This window comes from Artibeus jamaicensis, unplaced genomic scaffold, assembly GCF_021234435.1.
Source record: "Artibeus jamaicensis isolate MK-2021 breed Jamaican fruit bat unplaced genomic scaffold, CSHL_Jam_final contig_241, whole genome shotgun sequence".
NCBI classification, from domain to species: Eukaryota; Metazoa; Chordata; class Mammalia; order Chiroptera; family Phyllostomidae; genus Artibeus; species Artibeus jamaicensis.
The window spans coordinates 8,794,268-8,819,265 of record NW_026521509.1 but is presented as its reverse complement, the minus strand read 5'-3'; the positions used below and the strand labels follow the sequence as shown (position 1 = coordinate 8,819,265).

The following is a 24,998-nucleotide window of genomic DNA, read 5'->3' as shown; positions in this document are numbered from 1 at the left end:
ACCCACAGCGTACTGTGGTCTACCTCAGGAGTCAGCTCAGGGAGGGCCCTTACACACAATGGCAGCCCTTAGTGCTTCCACTCAGCAGGGGAAAACCAACCTTCCCAACAGCTTGTGAAAAGGCCAAGCAGCTGAGAGGCCCCAAGAGAAGATTCAGAAGGTATACAAGGGTGCAGGGAGTGTCTGGGAAAAGTGACCAGTAAAGATTTTGGACTCATGCTTCAAAGCGGGCTTGACTGGGTACTGCCAAACTAGGCAGAGAAAGGCCTGGCTTGATTTGGGCCTGACTTCAGAGGGGGCAATAAGTGTCCACAAATAGCCTGCTATGAAAAAATATATATATATCTTCCCTCTGGAAAATCATGGCCTTTAGCACATTCCCCAGAATGACATCAACCAGGGAATAGTGCCAAAAATGTGACTTTCACGTTTCTGCAGCAACAGATGATCTCCTCTCCCCACTTGGCTTTTTTTTCTTATATGTATAAATAAAGGAGCCAGTCAATCATTCAAAAAATATGAACATCTTAAGCACTTCCAGGTTTTGCAAGTAGTAATTATTAATAGAAGCAAGTGACCATGCCTCTTAGAAATGTTATTTCACATATTCCTTTTCTGATTCCTTAAAAGAAACTTATATATGTGGCCATGCTGAACTGAAATAATAAGGGTTGACACAATTACCACACCAAAATGAATTTTTTCTTACTTGATTTATATCACGAACCTTGCACATGAATGTTCCATTTGGTCTTCCCCAAGGCTCTTAAGCCTGGGAGAAATGGACTGTCACCCAGACCCTGGTGGCTGAGGATAGATTCAACCAGCTCAAAAGGACAGAAACATCAGAGAACCCCAGTTCCATGACTGCCCCACCATTATTCAGACTTACCCAGAGGTCACTCTAAGGTCTGACAATGAGCAAAAAGCAATATTCATTCCTCGGTATTTGCCCTCAACTTCTATTTCCTCATTCTTACCTCCTTGCCTAATCTGCCTTTCTTCTAGAGCCATAGCATTACTCTAAACTCTAGAGATGATGTATGCCTTATTCACTATCTGGACCACTCTCTTTGTTTTATCTCCACCAAGCATTTGTCTCATCAGCCCTCCCAATATGACAGAGGCTTAGACACCCCACCCAGTTACATAACTCAGGTCTAGTTGCAGTGTAGGAAACAGCCTTTCAGTATAAGAACTGAATGGGCTACTTACTGGTCCGTACCCTATGAGAATAGCCTGCTCTGCTGCTGAAAAGGATTTTGTCCTCAAGCTGCTGGTGATGTTCAGCTAGTTATCTAGCTGAGGGAGGGCTGCCCCATTCCAGGAGGTGGCAATAGAGATGTCATAATAGAGGTCTAGGTGGTATAAAACCAGAGTGCATTTATGATTTTTTTCTCTTGTAAAAACATGTGTCTGTAGTCAGGATCCAGAGAACCAAAGAAATGGCAGCTAAGGGTTTGCCTTAAGGACTGATTCAAAGCCCAAAACAGGTCAAATTAAGCTGGGGTCAGTTCTTCACCTTCATGGACCTTAGGAGACAACTTAAAAGACCAGATTTTCTACAGAACTTTGATGATGTTATCTGTGTTAAAGTATAAGGTAATGCCCTGATAATGGGCAAAGAGACACCTGATTGGTGGTGTTGCTCTTATATCAGTCAGGAGCAAAGCAGATAGATGTACAGTCCTTTGTTCATCTTAGCTTGATGCCTGGTTTGGTGACCAGAGATGTTTCATGCCTGGGGCACATAAAAAAATGTATAAGGTGATCCTCCCATAATTATATGAAAATCTAAAGAAATGTTGGATGTCCTTGAGGCTTTCTAGCACACCAACTCTAATATATACAGACTTTGTTGAGTGGGAGCCCATCAAAATAATCCATGGGGAGATAGCACATACCAAGCTTCAAATGGACTGATCAAATTTGCATTTTATAGATTTAGTAAAGTATTGAAATTATCATGAGTGTTCTGGGCTCAATCAGCCCCTTAAAATAAATCAAGCAATATGTTCCCATGATTAAGTGTATGAATTTCATAGTGAAACAGACTTGGGCATAAACTCCCTTGATATATGACACACTATAAGGTATTTAATCTTTCTATGTTCTGGGTTCCTAATTTGTAATATGGGGATAATGATAGTACCAACTTAATAAGTGTGTGTAAGGGCTCAAAAAAACAATACATATAAGTCATAATATATACATACCTGTATATACCTAAAATGTACTTTATATATATACACATATAAATGTATATATACATATAAACATATGTATTATATATATGTGCATATGTATATAATATACACACACACTGCTTAGTGTAACACTTGGAAGATGGTAAGCAACCAATAAATGGTAACTGTTGTAATATTATTATCATCTAGATGATTATCTCCTTTGTAAGTTATAAAATTTATAAAACATAAGTCAGAGACACACATGTAGAATATTATACAGACCATGGATAAACAGGCACTATTATCCATAGTGCCTGTTTCTGATCTAGCATGAAAGTTCACAAATAACACTATTTGCCCCAAAAGGACCAGCTTTGTAAAACTGGTAGTAGTAAAATGTTGGTCGAACAAGTCAAAGACAGTGACTACACCACAGATGTAGTAGTCATTATGGAGCAGCAATTCCCTATTCTTTATGACAAAAATCAGAAGTGCCTAAGTAATGGAAGTAGAAAAATGAAAGGAGCCCTGGCTGCTGTAGCTCAATGGATTGAGCACAGGCTTGTGAACCAAAGGGTCATGGATTCAATTCCCAGTCAGGGCATATGCCTGGGTTGTGGCCAGGTTCCTAGTAGGGAGTGTGCAAGAGGCAACCACATATTGATATTTCTCTCCCTCCCTTTCTCTTCCCCTTGCCCTCTGTCTAAAAATAAATAAATAAAATATTTTTTAAAATAAAATGAAATGAATACTGGCAAAGGTTGAATGTAATAAAGTACTAAAGTACTCGGCCATGATCTCTCTCAAATCCAAAATTTTTTTTTAGTTCAGGGTCTTCTGCAACCTGGATTCACCGCTTCCTGGTTCACCAACTTACCCTGCTCTAGTGAGTCATTCCTGTCAGCATGCAAACAAGAAAAAAGAACCTGCTCATGATCTTCATATTAATTCCCAAATTCTATGCTCTTTATCACAGAAAAACTCCTTGAAAGTATTGTCTACGGTTACTGTCTCCACTGCCTTATTTTTGTCTCTAAACTCAACCACCCCAATTGGAATTAAAAATTAAAATTCCACTGAAACTACTCTTGTCAAGGGCACCAATGGCATCTGTATTACTAATGGGTAGAAAACTCTCTGCCTCATCATATTCAAGCACTGGGAAGCATTCAACCTAGTTAATCACTATCTTCTTCTTGAAGTACATTTTTTTCTTATCTGCTTGACATCATATTAACCTGATTCTCTTCTTACAACACTGGCCTCTCCTCATTTGTCCTTACAGGTTTCTCTTCCCCTGTCCCATATCAAAATATTGGCATATCCTAGGGCTTGACACCTCTCCTTTCCATTCACACTCTCCCCCACAGAAAATTTTATCCAGCCCCATGGCTTTATACAGGCCATTTATATGAGGTTAAGTCCCATCTTTTAACTATATTCCTGAACTCTAGGCTTGTGTATCCAACTACTTAATTTATCTCACACCTGTGTATTCAATAGGTATCTCAAACTTAATGTGTCATAAGCAGAAATCTTGACCCCACCACCACCATATACACACACAAAACCTGCTCCTCCTCCAGTATTTCCCATCTCAAGAAATGGCATCACTATCCATCCAGGAACTCAAAACAAAAGAAGGGATTAATCACTGATTCTCTTCTTTTCCTGTAGCTCTTCCCACCAAATCCATCAAAATTTTCTATTAATTCTTCCTTGAAACAATACCCCCAATACATGTACTTCCTCCCTTATTCACTCCTAACACTCTACTCCAATCATTTCTTTTACCTAACTGCTACAACAGCCTCCTACATCTCCCCTACTTACATTATTGCCCTGATCATTCATTCCCTAAGAACAGTCAGAGCCATCCTTAAAAAAATAAGTTAGATCATTTAATTTCCCTACTTAAAGACCTCTGATAGCTTCCTATTACCCTCAGAATAAAGCCAAAATATTTTAACACAAACAACTAGACCTTGTTTGATTGTCTCTACTAATTTTTCTCATACTATTCCCTCTTTATCACTATGCTTCAGTCATACTGGCCTTTCTGTTCCACTGACATATCACACTCCTTCTAGTTGTTCCCTCTGTCTATAAATGTTCTTCTCCTAGACTTCACATGACTGTGTTCCTCTTGTCACTCAGATCTCAGCCTCATGTCACCCAGTTACTCATATCACCTTATTTCCTTTCACTTTAACACTAATAATTATCTAACATTTTCTTCTTTATTATCAGTATACTGTCATATCAAACTAAAATGTAAGCTATACAAGACTAGATCCTTTGTCAGTCTTGTTCAGCACTGTATTCCCTACCATTAGAACAGTGTCTAGCACCTAATTAGCTTCATGAACACAGACTTTTGTTATGTCCATCATTATATCTCTATGGCTTAAAACAGTGTCTGGAATATAGTAAGTACTCAATGGCTATTTGTTCAGTAAATGAATAAATAGTAGGAATACATAAATATTTCCTGAATTAATTCCAATAGTGTTTAGGCTAGCTAAGTTCTCATCACTTATTCTCATCACCACATCAAACACTGGTTTGTTGATTTATTGGTGATGGTCATTCTGACAAATTTAAGGTGATGTCTTATTGTGGTTTTGATTTGCATTTCCATGATGATTAGTGATGTTGAGCATCTTTTCACATATCTGTTGGCTATTTGTATGTTGTTTTTGGAGAAATGTTTATTTAGCTCCCCTGCCCATTTTTACATCAGATTGTTTGGATTTCTTGGTGTTAAATTTTATGAGTTCCCTATATGTTTTGGATATTAACTTCATATCAGATGTATCATTGGTGAATATATTCTCTCATTTGGTAGCTTGTCTTTTTGTTTTCTTGACAGTTTCTTTCACTGTGCAAAAACTCTTTAGTTTGATGTAGTCTCATTTGTTTTTCTTTTGTGTTCTTTGCCCAAGGAGATCTGTCCAAAATGTAAAATATTACTGAGAGTGATGTTTAAAAGTTCAGTGCCTCTGTTTTCTTTGAGGAGTTTTACTATTTCAGGTATTACTTAACTTTTTTACTTTATTTTTATTGTTCACACTATAACACATGTCCCCATATTACCCACTTTGCTTACCTCCCCCTTGCCCTTGCCCTTGCCCTGCCTTTCCTCTGGCCATAAACAATCTGTTACCCATGTCTACGGGTGCTTTGGCTAATACCTTTACCTTTATGATATTATTTCTTTTTTTTCAAGTAAATGAATACAGGGTGGGGCCAAAGTAGGTTCACAATTGTTGGTATGTGAAACAGTTTATTCTTGTATTATTTATTAATTATTACATTTCTTCCATATCAACAACTGTAAACTTACTTTTGCCCCACCCTGTTTAATTTAATTTAATTTTTTTCTCATTCATTTTTTTATTTAGTTATTTTTCAGTTTTTTGTCTATTTCTCCCATCCAAGCCCCCCCATCCTGCGCTCCCCACATCCCTCGTCCCTGCGTCCCTCACATTTGTTCCCCCAAATCCCTCCCCCCTTCCCCCTTAAATTTCCTTTCCTCTCCCCTCTGGTCACTATCCCCTTGTTCTCTATTTCAGTGTCTTTGTTTTTATTCTGCTTGCTTGTTTATTTTGTTGGTTTGCTTCCGGTTAAAGGTAAGATCATATGGTATTTGTCTTTCAGCACCTGGCCTATTTCACTCAGCATAATGCTTTCCAGTTCCATCCATGTTGTTGCAAAGGGTAGGAGCTCCTTCTTTCTCTCTGCTGCATAGACTTCCATTGTGTATATGTACCACAATTTTTTGATCCATTCATTTACTGATGGGCACCTTGGTTGCCTCCAACTCTTGGCTATTGTAAATTGTGCTGCTATGAACATTGTGGTGCATAGGTTCTTTGAAATTGATGTTTTAGGATTCTTGGGATATAATCCTAGCAGTGGAATTGCTGGGTCAAAAGGCAGGTTGATTTTTATTTTTCTGAGAAAATTCCATACTGTTTTCCATAATGGCTGTACCAGTCTACAATCCCACCAACAGTGAACTAAGGACCCATTTACTCCACACCCTCTCCAACATTTGTTGTTTGTTGCTTTATTTATGATAACCATCCTGAGTGGTGTAAAGTGGTATCTCATTGTGGTTTTAATTTGCATCTCTATGATAGCTAACGATATTGAGCATTTCTTCCTGTGTCTCTGAACATTCTGTATGTCCTCCTTGGAGAAGTGTCTGTTCAAGTCCTTTTCCCATTTTTAATTGGGTTAGATGTCTTCTTAGAGTGGAGCTGTGTAAGTTCTTTGTATATTTTGGAGATTAAACCTTTGTCTGAGGTATCATTGGCAAATATATTTTCCCATACAGTTGGTTGTCTTGCTAACTTAATACTGTTTTCCTTAGCCACGCAGAAGCTTTTTATTTTGATAAGATCCCATTTGTTTATTTTTTCCTTTATATTTTTTGCTCTAGGGGACATATCAGTAAAGAAGTTGCTGCGTGAAATATCTGAGATTTTCTTGCTGATGTTTTCCTCTAGAACTTTAATAGTGTCACGGCTTTTATTTAAGTCTTTTATCCACTTTGAATTTGTTTTGGTGTATGGTGTAAGTTGGTGCTCAAGTTTCATTTTTTTGCATGTAGCTGTCCCGTTCTCCCAACACCATTTGTTGAAGAGGCTATCTTTACTCCATTTTATGTTACTGCCCCCTTTGTCAAATATTAATTGACTGTAGAGAGTTGGGTTGATTTCTGGGCTCTCTGTTCTGTTCCATTTGTCTATGTGCCTGTTTTTATGCCAGTACCAGGCTGTTTTGATTACAGTGGCCTTGTAATACAGTTTGATATCAGGTATTGTGATCCCTCCTACTTTGTTCTTCTTTCTCAAAAGTGCAGCTGCTATTATGATATTATTTCTAATTCTTTATTTCTTTTGCATTTTTATTGTTGTTCAAGTACAGTTATCTCAAGTACAGTTATTTTTCCACCACCACTTCCTCTGCCCTACCAACCCCCACCTCCCATCCTCAAACGTCTCCCCCCTCTTAGCTTTGTCCATGGGTCCTTTATACAATGAACCTTCCCCTTCTTTCCTCTGTTATCTCCTTCCTCCCCCTCTCTGATTACTGTCAGATTGCTCTTTAATTCAATGTCTCTTGTTCTATTTCACTTGCTTGTTTGTTTTGTTGATTAGGTTCCACTTATAAGAGAAATGATATGGTATTTGTCTTTCACCACCTGGCTTATTTCACTTAGCATAATGCTCTCCAGTTCCATCCATGCAGTCATGAAAGGTAGGAGCTCCTTCTTTCTTTCTGCTGCCTAATATTCCATTGTGTAAATGTAGCATAGTTTTTCATCCATTCATTTACTGATGGGCCTTTAGGTTGTGTCCACCAGTTGGCAATTGTAAATCGCACTGCTATAAACATTGGGTGTTTCAGGATTCTTAGGGTATAATCCTAGCAGTGGAATTGCTGAGTCAAAAGGTATTACTTCTAAGTCCAGTGCCACAAGTGGGGAAATAACTTGGGTGAATTTGCAGTTTTTCAGACAGGTCAAGTAGTTCTCTGAACCCAAAGTTGTCCCATTTGGTCAGGTGCAGATTTAGATCATAGATACAGATTTTATAATGTATGCATAGAAATGACTCTGATCAGGCAAACTTGTATTGAAGAATGTCAGTATTGAAAATATCTCTTGACATGGACAATTCCAGCCAAGATGGAGGCATAGGTAGATACACTTTGCCTCCTTGCACAACCCAAAGAAAAACAACAAGTTTAAAGACAAAAAATAACCGAAACTGCCAGAAAATAAAACTGCATGGAAGTCTGACAACAAATGAGTTAAAAAAGAAACATTCTTCAAATTAGTAGGAGGGGCAGAGACAGGTGGTGGCTAGCAGTCTGGGGCAGGAGAGTTGTTGGCTGGTAGACTGAGATATCCTACATTCACATGCAGATAATCCAGGAGGAACAACTAGGGAGTGAGAAAGACTCCACGACCCAGAATTCAGTGCAGGAAACTAAAGCCTCAAAACCTCTAGCTTTAAAAACGTGTGGGGGTTACAGCAGTGAGAGAAATTCCCAGTCTCACAGGAGAGTCCATTAGAGAGGCCCATGGGATCCTAGAATGTACACAAACCCACCCAACTGGGAATCAGCACCTGAAAAAGCACAATCTGCTTCTAGGAAGTGGAAGAAGTGATGCAAAGTAAAGCAAGAGCTGAGTAAGCAGCATTGGTCCCTGTCAGACCCATCCCCCACATACAGTGCCACAATACAGTGACATGTATTGCCCCACCCTGGTGAACATCTAAGGCTCCACCCCTTACTATGTAGCATGAATGCTAAGACAAAAAAAATGGCCCAAATAAAAGGATAGATCAAAGCTCCAAAAACAGAGCTGAGTGATAAAGAAATAGCCAACCTATCAGATGTAGAGTTCAAAACACTGGTAATCAGGATGTTCACAGAAATGGTTGAGTATGGTCACAAAACAGAGGAAGAAGTGAAGACTATGTAAAATAAAATAAAGGAAAATGTACAGGGAACCAACAATGAAGGGAAGGAAACTGGGACTCAAATCAATGATTTGGACTATAAGGAAGAAATAAGCATTCAACCAGAACAGAACGAAGAAATAAGAATTCAAAAAAAAAAAATGAGGAGGGGCTTACGAACCTCCAGGACAACTCCAAGCACTCCAATATCTAAATCATAGTGGTACCAGAAGGAGATGAGGAAGAGCAGGAAATGGAAAACTTACTTGAAAATGTAATGAAAGAGAACTTCCCCAATCTGGCAAAGGAAATAGACTTCCAGGAAGTCTAGGAAGCTCAGAGAGTCCCAAAGAAGTTGGACCCAAGGAAGCACACACCAAGGCACATCAAAATTACATTAGCCAAGATAAAAATGAAGGAAAGAATTCTAGAAGCAGCAAGAGATCAGGGGACAGTCACCTACAAAGGAGTTCCCATCGGACTGTCAGATGATTTTTCTAAAGAGACCTTACAGGCAAGAAGGGTCTGGAAAGAAGTATTCCAAGTCATGAAAGGCAAGGACGTACATCCAAGATTGCTCTATCTAGCAAAGCTTTCACTTAGAATGGGAGGACAGATAAAGTGCTTCTCAGATAAGGTCAAATTCAAGGAGTTCATCATCACCAATACCTTATTATGTGAAATGTTAAAGGGATTTACCTAAGAAAAAGAAGATAAAAAAGATGAACAGTGAAAGGACAGCAAACTCACAGTTATTAATAATCACACCTAAAACAGAAGCAAACTAAGAGGACAGCTAGATCAGGAGCAGAACCATAGAGATGAATATCACATGGAGGGTTAGCTACAGGGGAATGGGAGAAGAAGAAGGGGGGAGAAGGTACAGAAAATAAGTAGTATAGATGGTAGGTAGAAAATAGATGGGGGGAGGGCAAGAATAGAAGGGGAAATATAGAATCTAAAGAACTTGAGACACGTGGTCATAAACTAAAGGGGTGGAATGGTGGGGGAGAGGGTGTGCAGGGTGGAGGGGAACGAAGGGGGGAAATATAATAACTGTAATGGCATAATCAATAAAATATATTTTTAAAAAACACTTACACACCAGTGGAACAAAATAGAGAGCCCAGAAATAAACACGCATATATTCAGTCAACTGATTTTTCACATGAGTGCCAAGAATACACAATGTGGACAGCATAATCTCTACCAGAAATGGTGTTCTTAAAAACTAGATATGTTAGATATGTGCATGCAAAAAAATAAAGTTCAACCCTTAACTGACACATACATAAAATGATTTAAATACTTAAACATAAGACTCAAGACTATAAAACTCCTAGTGAAAACATTGGGGTAAAACTTCTTGACGCTGCCCTTGGCCATGAGTTCTTGCATATGATAGCAAGAGCACATGCAACAACAAAGACAAAAACAAGTAGAATTGCATCAAACTAAAATGCGTCTGCACAGCAAAAGAAACATTTTTATTGTTGTGCAATTACAGTTGTCCCCATTTCCCCCCCATTGTTGTGTAATTACTCTCCCCCACCCTACCCACCTCCAACCCCCACATTAAGTCCTCCCCACCTGCATTGTCCTTGTCCATGGTTCCTTTATAGATGTTCCTTGATGACACTTCCCCTTCTTTGCCCTGTTATCCCCTTCCATCTCCCTTCTAGTCACTGTCAGGTTGTTCTTTATTTCTATGTCTCTGGTTCTATTTTGCTCATTTGTTTATTTTCTTGATTAGGTCCCACTTGTAAGTGACATCATGTGGTATTTGACTTTCAGAAATAAAAACAGCCCTGGCTGGTGTAGCTCAGTGGATTGAGCACGGGCCTGCAAACCACATAATCGCAGTTCGATTCCCAGTCAGGGCACATGCCTGGGTTGCAGGCCAGTTCCCAGCAGGGGACTCATGAGAGGCAACCATACATTGATATTTCTCTCGTTCTCTCCTTCCCTTCCCCTCTAAAAATAAATAAATAAAATCTTTTTTCCTTTTTTTATTTAGTTATTTTTCAAGTACAGTTTTTTGTCTATTTCTCCCATCCCAGCCCCCCCACCCCATGCTCCCCACCTCCCTCCCATTTCCTCCCCCACCCAGTCCTCATCCCTGTGTCTTTCAGACTTGTTCCTCAAAATCCCTCCCCATTTTTCCCCTTAAATTCCCTTCCCTCTCCCCTCTGGTCGCTGTCCCCTTGTTCTCTATTTCAGTGTCGTTGTTTTTATTTTGCTTGCTTGTTTGTTTTGTTGTTTAGCTTCCTGTTAAATGTGAGATCATATGGTATTTGTCTTTTTAAAAAAAAAGAACTAAAAACAAACAATTAACAGAGGAAAAGCAATCTAGAGAATAGAAGAAAATATTTGCAAACCATATATCTCATAAGGGCTTAATATCCAAAAAATAGAAGAAATTCTTGTAATTCAGTAGCAAAAGAAATCTAATAATGTGATTAAAAAATAAGCCAAAGACTTGAATAGAGCCCGAGCTGCTGTGGCTCAGAGGACTGAGAGCTGGCCAGTGAATTGAATAGTCACTGGTTGGGTTCCCATTCAGGGTACATGCTTGGGTTGTGGGCCAGGTCTCCAGTAGGTGGCACTTGAGAGGCAACCACACAGTGATGTTTCACTCTCCTTCCTTTCCTCTCTCTCTAAAAATAAATACACAAAATATCTTTTAAAAATAATTCAATAGGCATTTCTCTAAAGAAGACATACAAATAACCAACAGATAGATGAGATGCTACTCAACATAACTAATCCTCAGGGAAACATAAAGCCACAATGAAATGTTATCTTACACCTGTCAGGATGGTTACTGAAGGAAATTCTGCAATATGTGACAACATGAATGAAGCTGAAGGACATTATGTCAGGCAAAAAAAAAAAGCCACTGAAAGGCAGATACTACATAACTCCATTTACATGAGATATATAAAATAGTCAAATTCATAGAATCAAAAAGTGTAGTCCTGGCTAGCGTGGCTCAGTTGGTTGGAGTATTGTCCTGTATACCAATAGGTCGGGGGTTTGATTCCTGGTCAGGGCACATATCTAGGTTGTGGGTTTCATCCCTATTTTGGGTATATATAGGAGGCAACCAATCAATATTTCTCTCACATTGATGTTTCTAGCTTTCTCTGCATTCTTCTCTCTCTAAAATCAATGATCTATTTTTTTAAGTATAATGGTGGTTGCTACCGGCTGGGATGACACAAGAATTAGGAGTTTCTAATCAGTGGGCATAAAATTCCAGTAAGCAAGATGAATAAACTCTGGAGAGCTGCTTTACAACATTGTATGCATAGTAGTTGTATGCATAATAGTTGTAAACAATAATGTAGTTTACACAATTACCCTCTTATTTACCAGGGACACACTCTTTGAAACTACAGAGAGTACCAAACCCTATGTATACTGTTTTTTCCTACACATACATAAATTTTCACTTAATGGATTTTCTTTGGCATGTCAAAATTGCCTGCATCACTACTCTTGTGTTTGGGAGCAATAATTAGTAAAGTATGGGTTACTTGAGCATAAGAACTGCAATATTGTGACAGTCAATTTGATAACTGAAACAGCTACTAAGTGATTAAGTGAGTGGTTAGTATACATGGCATGAATTTTCTGGGCAAAGTGATGATTTACATCCCACTTGGAATGGATTGGGACAGTATGAGATTCACTGCATTACTTAAAGTGGCACACAATTTTAAACTTGTAAGTATTTATTTCTGGAATTTTCTAGTTAATATGTTTGAACTGCAGTTGACTATAGATAACTGAAACTACAGAAAGCAAAACCATGGATAATGAGGAACTATGGTACACTTAATTTATTGAGAAAAGATCTTGGGTTGTATGTTGTTGCCACTTAAAATAAAATAAAAAATAAAAAAAATCTTGCCCTGGCTGATGTGGCTCAGTGGATTGAGTGCTGGCCTGTGAACCCAAGGGTCTCTGGTTTGATTCCCAGTTGGGGTACATGCCTGGGTTGCAGGCTGTGTTCCTGGTGGGAGCATGCAAGAAGCAAGAGGAAACATTAATGTTTCTCTCCCTCTTTTTCTCCCTCCCTTCCCCTTTCTCTAAAAATAAATTTTAAAAATCTTAAAAAAAAAGATTTTTTTCCAAAAAACCCAACATATATATTCAAAAATGGGAGGGAATCAAAACATATCAGTGAACTAAATGATTAAGTCCCTCCAAAATTCATATGTTGAAAACCCAACCCTAAATGTGAGATTAGGAGGCATGGACTTTGATAGATGATTAATTCATGTGGGTGGGGCTCTTACGATTTGGATTAGTGCCCTTATAAAAGAGACCCACAAAGAAATCCCTGACTCCTTTTTCATGTTACAGCAAAAAGACGGCTGTCAAAAAGAAAGCAGACCCTCACTAAATACTAAACCTTCCAGCACCATGATCTTGGACTTTCCAGCAGCAGAACTGTGAGGAATAAATTTCTGTTGTTTCAGAAAACAAAAGATAATAATGGATAAATTAAGGAACATGAGATATGACACATAGAAAACAAACTGTGAAGTGGCTTAAGCTTTTCTTTATGAGCAATTACTTTAAATGTAAATGAATTAAACTCTACATTCAATAGGCAGAGACTATCAGAATAGAATTTTTAAAAACTATTTGTATGTTGCTTGAAAGACACTCATTTTAGATACGACACATTTTTTTGAATACCACATTTTCTTAATTTTTTTCTTTTGTTTTGTTTTATTTATTTATTTTTTAAATATATATTTTATTGATTATGCCATTACAGTTGTTCTATTCCCCCCTTCACTCCCCTCCACCCTCCACACCCTGTCCCCCACTATTCCCCCCTTTAGTTTATGACCACGTGTCTCAAGTTCTTTAGATTCTATATTTCCCATACTATTCTTGCCCTCCTCCCTATCTATTTTCTACCTACTATCTACGCTACTTATTTTCTGTACCTTCTCCCCCCTTCTCCTGCTCCCACTCCCCTGTTGCTAACCTTCCATGAGATCTTCATTTCTACGGTTCTGCTCCTGATCTAGCTGTCCTCTTAGTTTGCTTTTGTTTTAGGTGTGATTGTTAATAACTGTGAGTTTGCTGTCCTTTCACTGTTCATCTTTTTTATCTTCTTTTTCTTAGGTAAGTCCCTTTAACATTTCACATAAGGTCTTGGTGATGATGAACTCCTTGAATTTGATCTTATCTGAGAAGCACTTTATCTGCCCTTCCATTCTAAATGAAAGCTTTGCTAGATAGAGCAATCTTGGTTGTAGGTCTTTGGATTTCATGACTTGGAATACCTCTTTCCAGTCCCTTCTTACTTGTAAGGTCTCTTTTGAGAAATCACCTGACAGTCTGATGGGAACTCCTTTGTAGGTGACTCTCCCCTGATTTCTTGCTGCTTCTATGAGTCTCTCCTTCATTTTCATCTTGGCTAATGTAATTTTGATGTGCCTTGGTGTGTTCCTTCTTGAGTCCATCTTCTTTGGGACTCTCTGAGCTTCCTGAATTTCCTGGAAGTCTATTTCCTTTGCCATATTGGGGAAGTTCTCCTTTATTATTTGTTCAAGTAAGTTTTCCACTGGTGGCTGTTCCTCTTCCCCTTCTGGTACCCCTATAATTCGGATGTTGGAGCATTTAAAGATGTCCTGGAGGTTTCTAAGCCTCTCCTCATTTTTTTGAATTCTTGTTTCTTCATATTTTTCTATTTGGTCATTTTTTTTTTCTTCCTTCTGGTCCACTCCCTTGATTTGAGACCCAGTTTCCTTTCCATCACTATTGGTTTCCTGTGCATTTCCCTTCATTTCAATTAGTTTAGCCTTCATATGTTCCTTTAATTTGTGACTAAAATCAACCAGTTCTATGAGCATCCTGATCACCAGTGTTTTGAACTGTGCATCTGAAGGTCTGGCAATTTCTTGTACGCTTAGAGTTATGGGCTCTGGGGCTTTGAGTTGTTCTTGAGGCATAATGTTTTGGTCTGTTTGCGCCTGTTAAGTATGAGGAGGGGAGGCTTAGGTGTTCACCAGGGCAGGGCCACCCAGGTCACTGGGTTGTGACGCTGTATGTGGGGGTGGGGTCAGAGAGGGACAATAGTGGTCCCCTCTGCTGATTCCCACTGCTGGGGCCTGCGTGGTCTGTCTCACTGCTTGCTCCTTTGCCAGTTTATCTGCGCTCGAATGTGTGACCGCGGTCAGCCCTCGGTGGGTCCACCTGCTGCTACCCCACACCTGGGATCTGCCCATGGCTGCCTGTGTGCCTGGGTCTTGAACCTGGGTCGGTCCGGTGGATCTTTCCTGCCTGACCCCGCTCTGCTGCTGGCTCTGCCCCTCTTACTGGTTCAGCTGAATAGTTCATTGTTGTCGGACTTCAGCATAGTTCAATTTTCTGTAGTTTGGCTGCATTTTTGTTGCTAAAACTTTGTTGTTTTTAAACTTGGTTGTGCGAGAAGGTACAGTGTTTCCACCTACACCTCCATCTTGGCGGAAGTCCTCCTGAATACCACATTTTGGATGCTTTATTTTCTTATTTTAGAATTTTTGAAAATCCAGAAAATGTGTACTTTTTTCTTTGTCTTTAATTTAATCTTTATTGTATTTTTTCTATTGCTATTTAGTCCCCTTATATGTTATATCACCCTCCCCCTCCAGCAGTCACCACACTGGTGTCCGTGTCCATGAGTCTTTTTTTCTCTTGGCTGAATCCCTCTACCCCCTAATGCTCCCACTAGCTGACATCTGCTCCCCATCTATGAGGATACAATGACACAAATTCACTGAAAATCAAAAGATGGAAATAGGTATTCTGTGCAAATAGTAACCAAAAAAATCTGTGGTGGCTACACTAATGTCAAACAAAATTGACTTTAACTCAAAAACTATAACAGGGCAAAGAAGGACATCAGTAAGAAGAAAACCTCATCAAGAAGGTATAAAAATTATGTGCATATATGGGCCTAATAACAGAGTCCCTATATATGATATAAATATTGACAGAAATAAAAAAAAGAAATAGATAGTTCTACAATAATAGTTGGAGCCTTCACTAGTCCACTTTCAACAGTAGATAAAACAAAATTAAGGAAGGAAAACCAGTGTAATCAACTAAACAAAACAGATGTATACAGAAAATTATACCCATAAATGAAAGATTACACATTCTTCCCTGGCTCGTCTGGCTCAGTAGATTGAGTGCTGGCCTGCAAACCAAAGGGTTACTGGTTTGATTCTCACTCAGGGTACATGCCTGGGTTGCAGGCCAGGTCCCCAGTAGGGGGCACTCAAAAGGCAATCACACATTGATGTGTGCCACCTTCTTCTCAAGTATGCATGAAACCTTCTCCAGAATAAGTCATATATTAGGTCACAGAAAAAAATCACAATAGATTTTAAAAGATTTGAGATAATCCAAACTATATTTTTCTCACTACATAAAATGAAACTATAAATCAATAACAGATGGAAAACTAGAAAATTCTCAAATATGTAGAAATTAGAAAGCAATTAAACAACTAATATGCCAATAGATAAATCAAAAGGAAAATTGGAAAATACTTTCTGACTAATGAAAACAAAAATACAAAGCACCTAATTTATGGAATGCAGCAAAGTCAGTACTCAAAGGGAAATTTATAGTTATACATGCCTATATTAAATAGAAAGAAATATCTAAAATTAATACTCAAATTTTACACCTTGAGAAACTTGAAAAATAGCAAACTAAAAAAAAGAGAAAATTTATAAAAACCAATGTTGGTTCTTTGAGTAAATCAACAAAATCAACAAAACTTTAGCCTAGCTGACTAAGAAAAAAGGACTCAATGACTTAAGAAAATCAGAAATGGAATTGAAGACATTACTACCAACCTTACAGAAGTGAATATGTAGAAATTTAGAGAGCAATTAAAAATAATATAAGAAATTTTATACCAATAATTTAGGTAATCTACATGAAAATGACAAATTTGTAAAAAAATATTGATTACTTAAACTGTGTCACAATGAAAGAGAAAATCAAACAAGCAAAGAAATTTAATCTGTAATTTAAAAAAAACTTTCAACAAAAAAAAGTCCATAACCAGATGACTTCATAGTGAATTCCAAGGTCAGGGACAGAGGGCAAGGTGGAGGGGAGAAAAGGGGGAAAAATGGTAGACATCTGTAATCAATAAAAAGTAAATTATAATAATGAAAAAATTAACATCAATTTTATTCAAACTCTTCCCAAAACAGATAAAGGAACACTTTCTAGTTCATTTTATGAGGATATCATTACCTTGATACCAAAGTCAGACAAAGATATTGCAAGAAAGAAAACTTTTAAATATAGGTGCAAAAATACTAAAGAAAATACTAGCAAATGGAATCCAGTGGCATATTATTATACTCCGTGTCCTATTAAGATTTATTCCAGGAATGTAAAGGTGGTGCAACATTTAGAAAAAAATCAATCAGTATAATATAGCATATTCACAGAAATAAAAAAACCCACATTATCATTTCAACTGATGTAGGAAAATTACCTCACTAAATTCAACAACCTTTACTGGTTAAAAAAACAAACAAACAAACAAACAAACTATAAGTAGAAAGAAAATTCCTCACATGGTTAAAGTCATATATGAAAAACCACAGCTAACACTATACTTAGTGTTACTGAGTGTTACTTAGTGTATGGTGTATACTGAGTATATACTTAGTGTACTGTGTATAGTAAGTGTATGCTTAGTGTTATTACTTGGTGTATGGTGAAATACTGAAAACTTTCTAAGATAAGACCAAGAATGGATGTCTACTTTCCCCACTGCTTGTATTTTATGGAAGTGGTAGACAAAGTAATTAAGCAAGAAAAAATAATAAAAGGCATCCAAATTAGAAAGAAATAAAACTATTTCTGTTTGCACATAGAATAATATTATAAATTTAAAAATCTAACAACATCCACCAAATAAATTAGTAGCGCTAATAAAGTCTTCAAAGTTGTTGGATATAAAAACAACATGCAAAAAAGCAGTTGTATTTCTATACACTAGACTTAATATTGTTAAAATGGCAATATTCCCCAAAGAGATTTATAGACCCATACTTCCATACTTAATTGACCTTTAAGGTATTTTAATATGATATAATTGACATGTAATATTATATTAGTTTATGGTGTACAACATCATGATTCACTATGTGTATATATTATGAAATAATTGCTGCAATAAGTCTAGTTAACATCCATGACCACACATCCTTTCAGTTTTTTTGTGTGTGTGCTGAGAACTTTGAAGATCTACTACTCTCTTAGCAATTTTAAAATACACAATACAGTACTATCAACTACAGTCACCATGCTGTATATTTTCAGGACTTATTTGTTTTATAACTGGAAGTTTGTACCTTTTGACCACCTTCACACATTTTACCAACTTGCTACCACCCATGTCTGGCAACCACTAATTTATTCTCTATATCTGTGAGTTTGATTTTTTTAATGATCCCCCATATAAGTAAGATTATGCAGTATTGGTCTTCTTCTGTATGTCTTATCTCACTTAGCCTGATGTCCTCAAGGTCCAAATGGCAGGACTTCATTTTTTATGGCAAAATCAAGTTTACATATTTTTCCCAGGGTGATAAGACCATTCTATACAGAAAGATTAGTATCTTCAACAAGTGGTATTGGGAAAACTAAATAGCCACATGCAAGAGAATAAAGCTGCAGAGATGACATCAGCAGCATGACAGCATGAGAGGCTCTTTAGGCTACAACAATTAGACAGTTATGATTCAACAAAAGATGCCCTGCTCAACATATAAACACAATTGAGACATCACACAATTGAGACATCTGAAGGTGTGTATATCTGAATGAACAACAGAGATGGGACTGAAAGAGGGAAAAACAGAGACTGAAGCCTCACAAAGTCCTGCATGAATTATGGCCCCAGCAGATGCAATAGTGGTGAATGGTCAGGGTGCAATCCCCATGTGGCAAACTGAAGGGTCAGAGACAGCAATCAGGTCTGGGTGGCACACATTGAGACTGGTCGCACAGTCAGAAGTAGGGAGTAGTGACAAAAAATCACAGAGCTACATGGCCAGGGAGCACCAGACAAATAATTTTGCAGATGCAGAAACTCACCTACTCCATCCCACTGTGTCCTACCTGGCAGTAAAATCCTTTTTTAGCAGATCACTAAAGGGCTGAAAAATACTTCTAATCTAAGTAGTCTGCAGTCATTGTGGCTAAACCCATGAGAAAAGCAGAAATGTGGATATGCAAACCCACTTCCTCTCACCCACCCCTGCCCACTAATTGTGGTATAGCCTAGTAGAGGAGCTGGGTCAACTCAGACAGTGATTGTGCTAGCAACTTCTGGCTACAGAAAGGTGTCATCAGGAACAAACAGGACACCCAGAGCCTGTCACTTTCAATCCACACAAGTGGTGCCCCAAAACCGACTTAACTGAATAATAAGGGTGACACCCACTTCCTTGTGAAATACAAGGCATTTTTCACAGCCAAGGCAATATCACCCCACAGAGATCCTGGGAGCCCCAGCAGTGCAGGTACAAGAAAGTAAAAGCTTGCACTTCAGCACCACCTACTGGAAAAAGAGAGACCTCTACTTATCCACCTGCTAAACAGTGAAGTGTCAAATATTTTTAAAAAGTAGATTTCATTCTCACAAATGCCCAGACAGAGAAATAATCCATCGAGCACAAATGAATAACCAATGTTATTGATGATTAAATGTAAAAATTTCCAGGAAATAAACTTAATAACATGGAAGAATGTATTTTAAATTTCAATGACAGAGATTTCAAATTGTAGTTCTTTAAAAAAACTCACCAAGATATAAGAAAATTTAGAAAAGCAATTCAATAAACTCAGAAATAAAAATCAATGAAAAAGGAGTACTACACCAAAGATATTGAAACTATAAGAAACAAACAGAAATTGAGATGAAGAATGGTCCTAAGAAAGCTTATGACCTAAAGTAGACCAGAAAAAAGACAGAATTAGTGACATAGAAGATAGAAATCTAGAAATGATGCAGGCAAAAGAAGAGAGAGTCAAGAGAAACAATGAAATAACTCTATGAGATCTGACTCCATTAGAAAGAATAATAAAAAAATAATAAAGGGTATACCAGAAGAAGAGCAGGAAAAGGAAACACAGAGCCTATTCAAACCAATAATCAAAAAGAACTTCCCAAACCTATAGGGAAAAAATTGGATTGCCAAAACTAAGATGCTAAGCGAACACCTAATTATCTCAATCCAAAAAGGCCTTCTTCAAGGCACATTGTATTAAAACTGTCAAAAATTAACAGCAAAGAAAGAATTCTCAAAGGAGTTGGGGAAAAGAAGACGGTAACCTATAAAAGGAACCCCATTAGATTATCATCAGATTTTTCAGCAGAAACTCTGTGAACTAGGAGAAATTAAATCAAATACTCAAATTACTAAAAGAAAGAAATCACCAGCCAAGCAATGTTATCCTTTAGTTATGAGAGAGAAATAAAGGTTTTTCCAAATATACAATAAATAAGGGAACTTAGCACCACAAGGCATTATATTAAATACTGATTCTCTTCTACTTGAGACAAAAACATAAAAGAATACAATACCATGAGCAAATGACTAAGAGATAAACAAAAGAAAACTATTGCAAGTCTCATTCAGAATAGGGTATTAAACACTTATATATAACAAAATGTTTAAAGGGAGTAATAATATTTTCTTAAAAAGAAGAAATAGGTACTGCAATTTGGAAATGAACTCACAGCATAAAAACAGATAAATTCTGACAACAAAAATATAAAGAGTGGGAGAAAAGGACTACACTTGCACAGGTAAATGGAAATAAGTTAAAATGAGAAGAAAAAGGTCTGTATATATGGACATTTATTTTGCATAAACATAACGTAGTCACAAAAAAATCTAGAACTGAGACACATAACATAAAAAGGGGCGGGAACCATAGGTTACCACCAAACTAAAATAAGAGAAACACATGAAAAAAGAAACAACAAAAATACAGAGCTACCAAAAAACAATAGATAAAATGGCTATAGAAAATCCTGATACATCAGATTTATTCTAAGTGTAAATGGACTGAGCTCACCCATTAAAAGGCACAGAGTAGCAGGATGGAACAAATAAAAACAAAATCCAACTATATGATGCCTTTATGAGCCAAGGACAAACATAGATTCAAAATGAAGACATGGAAAATGGTACTCCAAGCAAATGGCATAAAGTGAATAGCAGATACAGATGTTCTCATGTCTGGCAAAATAGATTTCAAGATAAAAAAGGTAACAAGAGATGAAAATAGACATTGTATGATAGGAAGGACAATACATCAAAAAGACATAACATATATTAATATATATGCACCCAATCCAGGAGCACCAAAATATATAAAGTAACTACTAAAAGGCTAAAGAGAGAAACTGACAAAAATGTGATTAAGTAGGGGACCTAAATACTTCATTGATAGCAATGGATAATCATTGAAACAAAAAAGTTAATAAGGAAATATTGGCCTTAGATAACATATTAGACCAAATGGACATAACTGGTATTCACAGAGCTTTATATCCCAGAACACCAGAATGTAGATTATGATATAAAGCACATGTAATATTCTCAAAAATAGACCTTATGTTGGGACACTTAATTAGACCTCAACAAGTTTAAGAAGACTGAAATCATATGAAGCATATTTTCTGACCACATCGCTTTGAAATTAGACATCAACTGCCAAAAAGAAAGTAAACAAACACAATTATATGAAGACTAAACAACACGATACTAAACAAGTAGGTCAAAGGAGAAATAAAAGGTGAGATTAAAACATAAATAGCAACAAATGAAAAGACAATATGACACAAAATTTGGGGGATTTCTGGGATGGGAGTAAAGCACAGAAAACTACTTGAACAATAATTAAATTTAAACATTTTTTTAAAGAAAAGAAAATTTGGGGGATTTCTGGTCAAGATGACAGGTAGGCACTGTGCTCACCACCTCCCGTGATCACATCAAAATAACAACTAAATTATAGAACAATCACCCTCGAGAACAATCTGAAGACTAGCTGAAAGAAACTTTTATAACAACAGATATAAAGAAGACACGTACAGAATGGTAACAGGGGTAAAGATGGGCTGCTCCCACACCCACGTGTTGCAGTTGAGAATTGAGAGGGATGTCTTGGCTGCAGAGGTGTCCACTGAGGAGAAAGTAGGTTCCAGCCACACACTATGCTCCCTAGACAGAAGTTCCAGTGCTGGAAAGGGAGTTTCCATAACTTCTGGCTGTGAAATTGGCGGGGATTCTGTCCAGGTGAGATGGAGGGCTTCTGAAAAGCTAGATATTCTCTTAAAGACTCCACACACAGGCTCGCTGGCTCACAAAATATTCACCATAAGATTCAGCAAAAGGACAGTAGCTCAAAAGGTGCCAGAGGCATATGGGGAGAAACTGAATTGTATGGCTTCAGGACAAGGGCTGAAAAAACAGCCATCATTTTTATGTGGTAAGCCTTCTTTCATACAGCAGGTACAGGTGGGCACCATTGTTTCTGTGTTGAGCCACCCCCTACACACAGCCTACAGGTGCAGGCATGTTTTAAATCTGAATCTACTTTAATCTGGTGAACACATCTCACAATATCCTGGTGAATCCCCCTATAATCATACCCCGCCTAACTAGTGTACTTTCAGTGGCTGTTCTCACAGGCAGCCAGCCTTTGCCTGAACTACAGAGTTTCCCAAAAATGCTCAAAGGTTCACAGGCAGCAGCCAGGAGATGAGTGGCCTTGGCATGCCCTTGCTGAGTGGCCCCAGGTCCCAATACCGGTAGCAGCTGACCTCATTTCACAATGTGGACTCTCCCACATGCATCTGGATACAGCACAGGCAGCTACCAAGCACAGATAGCTATAAGCACTTACCAGATGGCCCCAGGACAGACACAGTCAGCAGCTAAACTTTCCCTGCACCAGAGCCCCTCATAAGATGCTCCAGAACCAGCACACCTTATGGTGAGCTTCAGGCCACAACAGAGCACCACCTGATTAGCTCCAAAAATGACACACCCAAATGGTGGTCTTGGCAGGCACCAGAGTCTGGTTGGGGCAAATCCACTCAGTAGGGTGTCAACCCACACACAGCAGCTTGGACATTGTGGTCAAGGCCAGTCATCAAAGCCAATCAGTCTGACAGCCTATCCTACCACTAATGTGACAACAGGAATCAAGGCTCAACTACAACAGGAGGGTACACACAACACACACAAGTGCCACTCCTAGAGTACCTAGTTCAGGTAACCAAGACTACTGCACCACTGGGCCCCACAGGAAACCAACTCTATAAGACCATCCTGCCAAGACTGGGGGACATAGCAGATCCAGTTAATAGATAAAAACAAATGGAGGCAGCCAAAATGAAGAGAAAAAGAAATATACCCCGAATAAAGAACAGGAGAAAACTTCAGAAAATAAAAAATGGAGGCAAGCAATCTACCAGATGCAGAGTTGAAAACACTGATAATAACAATGCTCAAGAAACTTGGGGGTAGAATACATAAATCTGTGACAATTTCAACAAAGAATAGTAAACATAAACAGGATATGAAAACCATAAAAAGAATAAATCAAAAACGAAGAGTATAATTACTATTCTAAGATGGCTTCAGAGTAGGTGAAAGCTCCCATTGCCAAATTAGATTTACAGCTAAATTATAGAGAAATTAACCTGAATAACCAACTAAAAGCTACCTGAATAAAAATATTATAATTTACAGGAAAAAAATGTAGAGAAAGGTAAGAAGGGCAGAGATGCAGAAAGTGCTGGCCCCTATACCTACATGTGGCAGCTAAGAAGCCTGAGTGATATCTTGGCTGCAAAATTCCTTCCCCTAGGGGCATGGAACCTCAATCCCTTGCAGGGATCCCAAACCCCCAGCAAAAGAGTTGAGAAGAGGAGCAGGCATAGCATCTGGTGGTGAAAGTCAGTGGGGATTCAGTCCACCTGCGAGAGAAAGGAGTCAGCTAGAGACCCAGACACCACCTTCCCAGGGAACATTGTTATAGCACTAGCCTGAGGAGTGCACTGAATTGGTCCCCCAACTACTGGTGACAGCACTCTGCTGTGCTGGAGTTCTGAAGAGGGTCTTCTGCTGGCTGCACCCAGCAGGGCCCTTATGGGTTCTCTTTTTCTGCAGAAGCTCTTGATGGACACTCAGACAGTGATTGAGCAGTGTAGCTTTGGAAAGGGGACAATTTTTCCCCACCTTGAGTGCAAAGCCAGCATCACCACCAGCATCACCCCCACCACCTGGTTGAATCTCTTGACCTGCCCTACCACTTTGTGGCCCCACCCTGCTTGAGTTCAGCTGAGCAAGGGAATCAATGTGCCATTCACACCTAGGACTTTTGTAGTGTCATGTTCCAGGGATGCTTTTTTCCAAAATCAGACAGGTAGGTCCTGGGTTGTGTGGCTATATTGCAAGGAGGCCACATCTAGCTTTCTTGCAAGTTCAGCCCTGCTATTTCAGGAAGAAAAAGAAGTTCCTGCCTCCTCCTTAGGCTTGTTGGCACCAGCCCCAACAGGAGACTGTTGTGACCTACCCTTCCAAGTCCCAGATTCCCTGCCCCGCTGAACTAGGTTTCTCAAGGGGAAGGAAGGACTGCTCAGAGCTGAGACATTTCATGTGTATCTCCATTGGAGGCTATTGTCTGGACCAAGACAAAGTGCTCTGTGCCCTCCTGTGAGCTCAGTCAACACCACCCGCAAGGGGAGAGACTCTTTTTCTGTCCTCCAAAGTTCTAATGGCTCTGACCTACTGAGCTTTCTCCTGCAGAGGATAACACAGGCTTTACACAACCTGAATCTGCAACACACTCCACTTGGGGGAACTGGAGTTGAAGACTTTGGCACAGTATAGGTGGTTTGTGTCTGGAATTAGGGGCACTTTCCCCTCATTGAGTGCCTGACCACACTGCTCCCAAGTAGGGGATCCACTACCCGTATCGTCCCAACCCCACTTACCTCTCCCTACCGAGCTTGCAATCTGTGGAGGGTCTGTGGGTAAGCCCACTCTATAGTCTTTTTTGGAAGGCTCCAGAGAAAAACCTGGCAACTTAAATAAAAGGCAGAGTAGCTGACAGGTGGAGGCAGACATCAGAAACCAACAGATATTTTATTTGCCCCCAACTCTAAGCTGGAAAAAGCTGACGCTTGTACATATGTTGGTCGCTCCCATGAAAACCCAGGCACAATAGATGCAGTGAAGAATAGTGCATAGCATGATTATCT

At 38.6% G+C, this 24,998-nt stretch overlaps 1 pseudogene; it reads left to right on the top strand.

Annotated features, from left to right (window-relative positions):
* The first annotated feature begins 1,606 nt into the window (after positions 1 to 1,606).
* On the top strand, positions 1,607 to 1,754 carry LOC119039483 (uncharacterized; annotated as a pseudogene).
* Positions 1,755 to 24,998: the final 23,244 nt, after the last annotated feature.